This window comes from Balaenoptera borealis (genome assembly GCF_965194805.1).
Source record: "Balaenoptera borealis genome assembly, chromosome: 13".
NCBI classification, from domain to species: domain Eukaryota; kingdom Metazoa; phylum Chordata; class Mammalia; order Artiodactyla; family Balaenopteridae; genus Balaenoptera; species Balaenoptera borealis.
Window position 1 is genome coordinate 32,134,527 of NC_138870.1, and position 10,953 is coordinate 32,145,479.

Consider the following 10,953-nt stretch of genomic DNA (forward strand, 5'->3'; position numbering starts at 1 on the left):
TTCCACAGATACAGTAGAAATACAACTACACGTGGAACTGCTCCCACAGAACACCCACTGAACGCTGGCAGAAAACGTCAGACCTCCCAAAAGGCAAGAAACTCCCCACGTACTTAGGTAGGGCAAAACAAAAAAGAAATAACAGACAAAAGAATAGGGACGGGACCTGCACCAGTGGGAGGGAGCCGTGAAGAAGGAAAGATTTCCACGCACTAGGAAGCCCCTTCACGGGCAGAGACTGCGGGTGGCAGAGGGGGGAAGCTTCGGAGCCACAGAGGAGAGCGCAGCCACAGGGGAGCGGAGGGCAAAGCGGAGAGATTCCCGCACAGAGGAGCGGTGCCAACCAGCACTCACCAGCCCGAGAGGCTTATCTGCTCACCCGCCCGGGTGGGCAGGGGCTGGGAGTTGAGGCTCGGACTTCAGTCGGATCGCAGGGAGAGGACTGGGGTTGGCCGCATGAACACAGCCTGAAGGGGTTAGCGCACCACAGCTAGCCGGGAGGGAGACCGGGAAAATATCTGCAGCTGCCAAAGAGGCAAGAGACTTTTTCTTCCCTCTTTGTTTCGTGGCACGCAAGGAGAGGGGATTCAGAGCGCCGCCTAAACGAACTCCAGATACGGGCGCGAGCCGCGGCGATCAGCGCGGACCCCAGAGACGGGCGGGAGACGCTAAGGCTGCTGCTGCCGCCACCAAAAAGCCTGTGTGGGAGCACAGGTCACTCTCCACACTGCCCCTCCCGGGAGGCGGTGCGGCCCGCCACTGCCAGAGTCCCATGATCCGGGGACAACTTCCCCGGGAGAACGCACGGCGCGCCTCAGGCTGCTGCAACGTCACGCTGGCCTCTGCCACCGCAGGCTCGCCCCACAATCCATACCCCTCCCTCCCTCCGGTCTGAGTGAGCCAGAGCCCCCGAAGCAGCTGCTCCTTTAACCCCCTCCTGTCTGGGCAGGGAACAGACGGCCTCAGGCGACATACACGCAGAGGCGGGTCCAAATCCAAAGCTGAACCCCGGGAGCTGTGCGAACAAGGAAGAGAAAGGGAAATCTCTCCCAGCAGCCTCAGAAGCAGTGGATTAAAACTCCACAAACAACTTGATGTGCCTGCATCTGTTGAATACCTGAATAGACAACGAATCATCCCAAATTCAGGAGGTAGACTTTGGGAGCAGGATATATTAATTTTTCCCCTTTTCCTTTTTTTTGTGAGAGTATATGCATATGCTTCTGGGTGAGATTTTGTCTGTATAGCGTTGCTTTATAATAGCTTTATTTTACTTCACTATATTATAGCCTCTTTCTTTCTTTCTTTCTATTTTTTCTCCCTTTTACTCTGAGCCGTGTTGATGAAAGGCTCTTGGTGCTCCAGGCAGGCATCAGGGCCGTGCCTCTGAGGTGGGAGAGCCAACTTCAGGACACTGGTCCACAAGAGACCTCCCAGCTCCACGTAATACCAAACGGCAAAAATCTCTCAGAGAGCTCCATCTCAACATCAAAACCCAGCTTCACTCAACGACCAGAAAGCTACAGTGCTGGACACCCTATGCCAAACAACTAGCAAGACAGGAACACAGTCCCATCCATTAGCAGAGAGGCTGCCTAAAATCATAATAAGGCCACAGACACCCCAAAACACACCACCAGACGTGGACGTGCCCACCAGAAAGACAAGATCCAGCCTCATCCACAAGAACTCAGGCACTAGTTCCCTCCACCAGGAAGCCTACACAACCCACTGAACCAACCTAAGCCACTGGAGACAGATACCAAAAATGGGAACTACGAACCTGCAGCCTGTGAAAAGGAGACCCCAAACACAGTAAGATAAGCAAAATGAGATGACAGAAAAACACACAGCAGATGAAGGAGCAGGGTAAAAACACACCAGACCTAAAAAATCAAGAGGAAATAAGTAGTCTACCTGAAAAAGAATTCAGAATAATGATAGTAAGGATGATCCAAAATCTTGGAAATAGAATAGACAAAATGCAAGAAACATTTAACAAGGCCGTAGAAGAACTAAAGAGGAACCAAGCAACGATGAAAAACACAATAAATGAAATTAAAAATACTCTAGATGGGATCAATAGCAGAATAACTGAGGCAGAAGAAAGGATAAGTGACCTGGAAGATAAAATGGTGGAAATAACTACTGCAGAGCAGGATAAAGAAAAAAGAATGAAAAGAACTGAGGACAGTCTCAGAGACCTCTGGGACAACATTAAACGCACCAACATTCAAATTATAGGGGTCCCAGAAGAAGAAGAGAAAAAGAAAGGGACTGAGAAAATATTTGAAGAGATTACAGTTGAAAACTTCCCTAATATGGGAAAGGAAATAGTTAATCAAGTCCTGGAAGCACAGAGAGTCCCATACAGGATAAATCCAAGGAGAAACACGCCAAGACACATATTAATCAAACTGTCAAAAATTAAATATAAAGAAAACATATTAAAAGCAACAAGGGAAATACAACAAATGACACACAAGGGAATCCTCATAAGGTTAACAGCTGATCTTCCAGCAGAAACTCTGCAAGCCAGAAGGGAGTGGCAGGATATACTTAAAGTCATGAAGGAGAAAAACCTACAACCAAGATTACTCTACCCAGCAAGGATCTCATTCAGATGCGATGGAGAAATTAAAACCTTTACAGACAAGCAAAAGCGGAGAGAGTTCAGCACCACCAAACCAGCTTTACAACAAATGCTAAAGGAACTTCTCTAGGCCAGAAACACAAGAGAAGGAAAACACCTACAATAACAAAACCAAAACATTTAAGAAAATGGGAATAGGAACATACATATGGATAATTACCTTAAATGTAAATGGATTAAATGCTCCCACCAAAAGACACAGACTGGCTGAATGGATACAAAAACAAGACCCATATATATGCTGTCTACAAGAGACCCACTTCAGACCTAGAGACACATACAGACTGAAAGTGAGAGGATGGAAAAAGATATTCCATGAAAATGGAAATCAAAAGAAAGCTGGAGTAGCAATTCTCATATCAGACAAAATGGACTTTAAAATAAAGACTATTACAAGAGACAAAGAAGGACACTACATAATGATCAAGGGACCGATCCAAGAGGAAGGTATAACAATTGTAAATATTTATGCACCCAACATAGGAGCACCTCAACACATAAGGCAAATATTAACAGCCATAAAAGGGGAAATCGACAGCAACACAATCATAGCAGGGGACTTTAACACCCCACTTTCACCAATGGACAGATCCTCCAAAATGAAAATAAATAAGGAAACACAAGCTTTAAATGATACATTAAACAAGATGGACTTAATTGATATTTATAGGACATTCCACCCAAAAACAACAGAATACACATTTTTCTCAAGTGCTCATGGAACATTCTCCAGGATTGATCATATCTTGGGTCACAAATCAAGCCTTGGTAAATTTAAGAAAATTGAAATCGTATCAAGTATCTTTTCCGACCACAACGCTATGAGACTAGATATCAATTACAGAAAAAATGTGTAAAAAATACAAACACATGGAGGCTACACAATACACTACTTAATAACGAAGTGATCACTGAAGAAATCAAAGGGGAAATCAAAAAATACCTAGAAACAAATCACAATGGAGACACGACGACCCAAAACCTATGGGACGCAGCAAAAGCAGTGCTAAGAGGGAAGTTTATAGCAATACAAGCCTACCTCAAGAAACAGGAAACATCTCGAATAAACAACCTAAACTTGCACCTAAAGCAATTAGAGAAAGAAGAGCAAAGAAACCCCAAAGCTAGCAGAAGGAAAGAAATCATAAAGATCAGGTCAGAAATAAATGAAAAAGAAATGAAGGAAACAATAGCAAAAATCAATGAAACTAAAAGCTGGTTCTTTGAGAAGATAAACAAAATTGATACGTCATTAGCCAGACTCATCAAGAGAAAAAGGGAGAAGACTCAAAACAATAGAATTAGAAATGAAAAAGGAGAAGTAACCACTGACACTGCAGAAATACAAAAGATCATGAGAGATTACTACAAGCAACTCTATGCCAATAAAATGGACAACCTGGAAGAAATGGACAGATTCTTAGAAATGCACAAGCTGCCGAGACTGAACCAGGAAGAAATAGAAAATATGAACAGACCAATCACAAGCACTGAAATTGAAACTGATTAAAAATCTTCCAACAAACAAAAGCCCAGGACCAGATTGCTTCACAGGCGAATTCTATCAAACATTTAGAGAAGAGCTAACACCTATCCTTCTCAAACTCTTCCAAAATATTGCAGAGGGAGGAACACTCCCAAACTCATTCTACGAGGCCACCATCACCCTGATACCAAAACCAGAGAAAGATGTCACAAAGAAAGAAAACTACAGGCCAATATCACTGTTGAACATAGATGCAAAAATCCTCAACAAAATACTAGCAAACAGAATCCAACAGCACATTAAAAGGATCATACACCATGATCAAATGGGGTTTATCCCAGTAATGCAAGGATTCTTCAATATATGCAAATCAATCAACGTGATACATCATATTAACAAATTGAAGGAGAAAAAACATATGATCATCTCAATAGATGCAGAGAAAGCTTTCGACAAAATTCAACACCCATTTATGATAAAAGCCGTGCAGAAAGTAGGCATAAAGGGAACTTTCCTCAACATAATAAAGGCCATATATGACAAACCCACAGCTAACATTGTCCTCAATGGTGAAAAACTGAAACCATTTCCACTAAAATCAGGAAAAAGACAAGGTTGCCCACTCTCACCATTATTATTCAACATAGTTTTGGAAGTGTTAGCCACAGCAATCAGAGAAGACAAAGAAATAAAAAGAATCCAAATCGGAAAAGAAGAAGTAAAGCTGTCACTGTTTGCAGATGACATGATACTATACATAGAGAATCCTAAAGATGCTACCAGAAAACTCCTAGAGCTAATCAATGAATTTGGTAAAGTAGCAGGATACAAAATTAATGCACAGAAATCTCTTGCACTTCTATACACTGATGACGAAAAATCTGAAAGTGAAATTAAGAAAACACTCCTGTTTACCATTGCAACAAAATGAATAAAATATCTAGGAATAAACGTACCTAAGGAGACAAAAGACCTGTATGCAGAAAATTATAAGACACTGATGAAAGAAATTAAAGATGATACAAATAGATGGAGAGATATACCATGTTCCTGGATTGGAAGAATCAACATTGTGAAAATGACTCTCCTACGCAAAGCAATCTACAGATTCAATGCAATCCCTATCAAACTACCACTGGCATTTTTCACAGAACTAGAACAAAATATTTCACAATTTGTATGGAAACACAAAAGACTCCGAATAGCCAAAGCAATCTTGAGAACGAAAAATGGAGCTGGGGGAATCAGGCTCCCTGACTTCAGACTATATTACAAAGCTACAGTAATCAAGACAGTTTGGTACTGGCACAAAAATAGAAATATAGATCAATGGAACAGGATAGAAAGCCCAGAGATAAACCCACGCACATATGGTCACCTTATCTTTGATAAAGGAGGCAAGCATATACAGTGGAGAAAAGACAGCCTCTTCAATAAGTGGTGCTGGGAAAATTGGACAGATACATGTAAAAGTATGAAATTAGAAAACTCCCTGACACCATGCACAAAAATAAACTCAAAATGGATTAAAGACCTAAGTGTAAGGCCAGACACTATCAAACTCTTAGAGGAAAACATAGGCAGAACACTCTATGACATACATCACAGCAAGATTCTTTTTGACCCAGCTCCCAGAGAAATGGAAATAAGAACACAAATAAACAAATGGGACCTAATGAAACTTAAAAGCTTTTGCACAGCAAAGGAAACCGTAAACAAGACCAAAAGACAACCATCAGAATGGGAGAAAATATTTGCAAATGAAGCAACTGACAAAGGATTAATCTCCAAGATTTACAAGCAGCTCATGCAGCTCAATAACAAAAAAACGAACAACCCAATCCAACAATGGGCAGAAGACCTAAATAGACATTTCTCCAAAGAAGATATACAGATTGCCAAGAGACACATGAAAGAATGCTCAACATCCTTAATCATTAGAGAAATGCAAATCAAAACTACAATGAGATATCATGTCACACCTGTCAGAATGGCCATCATCAAAAAATCTAGAAACAACAAATGCTGGAGAGGGTGTGGAGGAAAGGGAACACTCTTGCACTGTTGGTAGGAATGTAAATTGATACAGCCACTATGGAGAACATTATGGAGGTTCCTTAAAAAACTAAAAATAGAACTACCATACGACCCAGCAATCCCACTACTGGGCATATACCCTGAGAAAACCATAGTTCAAAAAGAGTCATGTACCAAAATGTTCATTGCAGCTCTATTTACAATAGCCAGGACATGGAAGCAACCTAAATGTCCATCGACAGATGAATGGATAAAGAAGATGTGGAACATATATACAATGGAATATTACTCAGCCATAAAAAGAAATGAAATGGAGGTATTCGTAATGAGGTGGATGGAGTTAGAGTCTGTCATACAGAGTGAAGTAAGTCAGAAAGAGAAAAACAAATACAGTATGCTAACACATATATATGGAATCTAAGGAAAAAAAAAAAAAAAAGCCATGAAGAACCTAGTGGCAAGACGGGAATAAAGACACAGACCTACTAGAGAATGGACTTGAGGATATGGGGAGGGGGTGGGGTGAGATGTGACAGGGTGAGAGAGTGTCATGGACATATATACACTACCAAATGTAAAATAGATAGCTAGTGGGAAGCAGCCGCATAGCACAGGGAGATCAGCTCGGTGCTTTGTGACCACCTAGAGGGGTGGGATGGGGAGGGTGGGAGGGAGGGAGATGCAAGAGGGAAGAGATATGGGAACATATTGTATATGTACAACTGATTCACTTTGTTATAAAGCAGAAGCTAACACACCATTGTAAGGCAATTATACTTCAATAAATATGTTAAAAAAAAAATCCTAAAAATGTCACTAAATATATATATATTTATACACACACATATATATGTGAACTAATAAATGAATAAGGTAAAGTTGAAGGATAAAACATTAATATACAGAACCCAGGTGCATATCTATACACTAACAATAAGCTCTCAGAAAAGGAAATTGAGGAACAATCCTATTTACAATGGCACTAAATAGAATAAAATACCTAGGAATAAATATTACCAAGGAGGTAAAAGACCTGTATTCAGAAAACTATATGACATTGATGAAAAAAATTAAAGAAAACATGAGCAAATTGGAAGATATATCATACTCAGGATCACTAATTATCAGGTAAATGCAAGTCAAAACCACAATGAGATTCTCCTCACACCGATCAGAATGACTATCATCAAAAAGATAACGAATAACAAGTGTTGGCAAGGATGTAGAGTAAAGGAAACCCTTATGCACTGTTGGTATGAATGTAAATTGGCACAGCTACTATAGAAAAGAGTATGGAGCTTCTTCAAAAAATTAAAACAGAACTACCATACAATCCATCAATTCCACTTCTAAGTATTTTTCTGAAGAACATAAAAACACTAATTAGAAAAGATCTATGCATGCCTATGTTCATTGCAGCATGTTTACAATAGCCAAGATATGGTAACAACCTAAGTGTGCATCAATAGATGAATGGGTTTAGAAGATGTGGACTATTATTACACAGCCATAAAAATGAATGAAATCTTGCCTTTTGCGACAGCATTGGTGAACTTAAAGTTCACATTATGCTAAGTGAAACAAGTCATGCAGAAAAAGAGAAATACCATATGAGTTCATATATATGGAATCTAAAAAACCAGTCAACAAACATAACAAAACAGACTTACAGCTTCAGAGAACAAATTGGTGGTTTCCAGATGGGAGGGAGGTGAAAAGATGAGTGAAATAGGTGAGGGAGATTAAGAGGTACAAACTTCCAGTTATAAAATAAATGTTATGTGGATGTAGTGTACAGCATAGGGAATATAATCAATAATATTGTAATAGATTTGTATGGTGACAGGTGATAATTAGACTTACCATGATGATCATTTTGTAGTGTATAAGAGTATCCAATCAAGATGCTGTGTACCTGAAATGAATATAATATTGTAAGTCAATTACACTTCAATAAAAAACAAAAAAGATCTTGAAAAGATTACTGCACCCCCTATTCATTACAAAATTACTTACAAGAGCCAAGACATGGAAATAGCCTAGGTGTCCATCTATGGTTGGGTGGATAAAGAAAATGTTGTACATATATACAATTGAATATTTGCAGCTATTAAAAAGAAGGAAATTCTGCCATTTATAACAAAATGAATGAATCTTGAGGACATTATGGTAAGTGAAATAAGCCATTCAGAGAAAGGCAAATACATTATGATGTCATGTATACGTGGTAACAAAAAAAAAGTCATTTAGATAGTAGATTGTTGGCTGCCAGAGGCAAGGGAGTAGGGAAAATGAATGAAGATGATCAAGGGGTACAAATGGGACCTTCCAGAATGGACTCCTCCCCCATATCTTCTGCTGTAGCTGCTCTCTGAAGTACCCAGATAATAGTATCTCATGCATATTTCCTGAGTTTTTCAGATGCTAAAAACAACCACCAAATGGAAGAAGTTAACTACTTGATGATCATGAGCAAGTAGCCCCCAGACCCTCTGGTGCCTAACAACTGATCACCATCAATCAATCAGAGAACTGTGCATAAGACCATCACATACCCCGGACGCCCCTCCCTCACCTGGCCTTTATAAATGCTTTGCTGAAACCCTTTGAGGAGTTTGGGTTTTTTTTGAGAATGAGCCACCTGTTCTCCTTTCATGGCCCTACAAAAAAACTTTCTCTGCTCCAAACTCCAATGTTTTGGTTTGTTCGGCCTCATCTTACATCGGGCACACAAACTTGCATTCAGTAACAGAAACTTCCAGTTGTAAGAGGAATAACTTTTGGGGTCTAATGTACAGCATGGTGAGTATAGTTAATATTACTGTTGTATACTTGACAATTGCTAAAAGGGTAGATTTTAAAAGTTTTCACCACAAAAAAAAAGTAACTATGTGAGGTGATGGATATGTTAGCTAATCTTTATCATGGTAATTAATCATTTCACAATATATTCATATATCAAATGGTCCCATTGTATACCTTGAATTTACAGAATATTATCCATCAATTATGGTTCAATAAAGCTGGGGAAAAATTAAGTTGAGACTCAAGAGCTAGAACACAGTTCATGATTTTATTAATTGTTCCTCCTTACTCTACGCTTTAGAATAATGAGAAATTTTAGCACCATAAGGATAATTTAAACACAAATCACATAGATTATATTCACATATGTGCTTTGCTGGACAATATTTTCAGGTATGATACCACAAAACATGTAAAGATAAGGACTTCTTCAATAGTCAAAAAAGTCATAGGAAGATATGGAGATATAGTGGTGATGGAAATAATAAAGTACAAGTACAAATAATCAGTAACACTGGCTCACTATATTTTATGTTCTCTATTAGTAATGTGGTAAGTAAGTTATTGATCTACTAATACTAAATACCAATCACAACATCTCTGGTGTCCAAGAATCTGCCAACATTTGACCATTCAGTCCTGTGCAGAACTTTTCCCCAAAGGATTTCACTGAGTCACCTATAAATAGTCTATAAAATTATATTCATCTTAGGTGCTTATACAATGCCACCTACTGAAGCATGCAAAACTGTCAATCACAGGTAATAAAAGCGACCCAAATGAAGTAAATTATATTAAGCCTATTCTATTTCCTTCAAAAATTGAAATGTTATGTTAAAACAAATTGGTGACTATGGCACCCTTTGCTGGTTAGTCATGGGATATTAAAGTAGGGGCAAACTACTGTGTTCCTGTGTTTTCCTAGAGAGATATGTATATTCAAGTGACTTCTATTTTCACTAGTCTTGTGTTATTTTTAAGGAATTGGTCCAGTTCATGTAAGTTAACAAAACTGTGAGCATAGAGTTGTTCATAATATTCCTTATTATCCTTTTAATGTCAGTGGGAGCAGTAATAATGGACCTCTTTTATTTCTGATATTATAATGTATGTCTTCTCTTTTTCTCTTGGTTAGCCTAACTGGAGGTTTATATGTTATTTTTACAGGGAAGAAAATCATAACATTTTAAATATGTTGCCACTTTCATTCAGAAGTTTTACTGAAAAAGTCCCCTTCTCAAAATTAAATATAAACTTTTAAATAATTTAAATTTTTTGTGTTCTAATTAATAAAAAATTGTATGTGGGAAAAAGGTTAAACTAACATAAATTTGCTTTTTTATATTTTTACAAGGTAATTAAATCACTCAGTATTGCTGTTCAAGAGAACACATGCACAGTAAAATCTCTCATGTACATATAAGATAGAAGAGTTATCAAATGTCTGCAATACTTATACAAGATATTACTTGAGGATTTATTGTCATTTAAATATCATTTCAAAGAAGATTCAGTAGCAATTCCAAAGCTAAAATGTCTATTTGAATACCAGCTTTTAATAGAACATGAGGAGCATAGCTGTGTGGCCTGAGTAAAGGACAGACAAGTGGAAAACATTAGTGGAATTTCCAAAAATTTTACCATGGCTGATTAAACACAAATACATTTAAACAAAATGCTTCCTGGAACTTTTATAAACATATTTTTATCATTCATGCTGTATGCATTTAATTTGTATTGCTTTTGGCTTCGAGAGAGAAGATGACCAAAGATGTCTGGAATTATAAGCACCTTTATTTGTTTACTTTAAGAGAAATCTGGAGGTTATTATTTCTGGAGGTGATTCTATGGCTTAAGGAAATACTGTTTCTGTCTTCCTATTCTGCTGTGTTTAATCTTGCTGTCTGTTGCTCTGTGATGGCAAAATGGCTACTGTGTTCTCAAATTACAGCATCCCAGGCAGGAAGGACAA

At 38.5% G+C, this 10,953-nt stretch overlaps 1 long non-coding RNA gene across 1 annotated transcript in view; it reads right to left on the reverse strand.

Annotated features, from left to right (window-relative positions):
* LOC309608882 overlaps positions 1-10,138 on the reverse strand; it is a 30,183-nt gene extending 20,045 nt beyond the window's left edge. The window contains exon 1 of the long non-coding RNA XR_014233145.1: positions 6,994-10,138. This is a non-coding gene — a long non-coding RNA (uncharacterized lncRNA). The remainder of the gene's footprint in view (positions 1-6,993) is intronic.
* Positions 10,139-10,953: the final 815 nt, after the last annotated feature.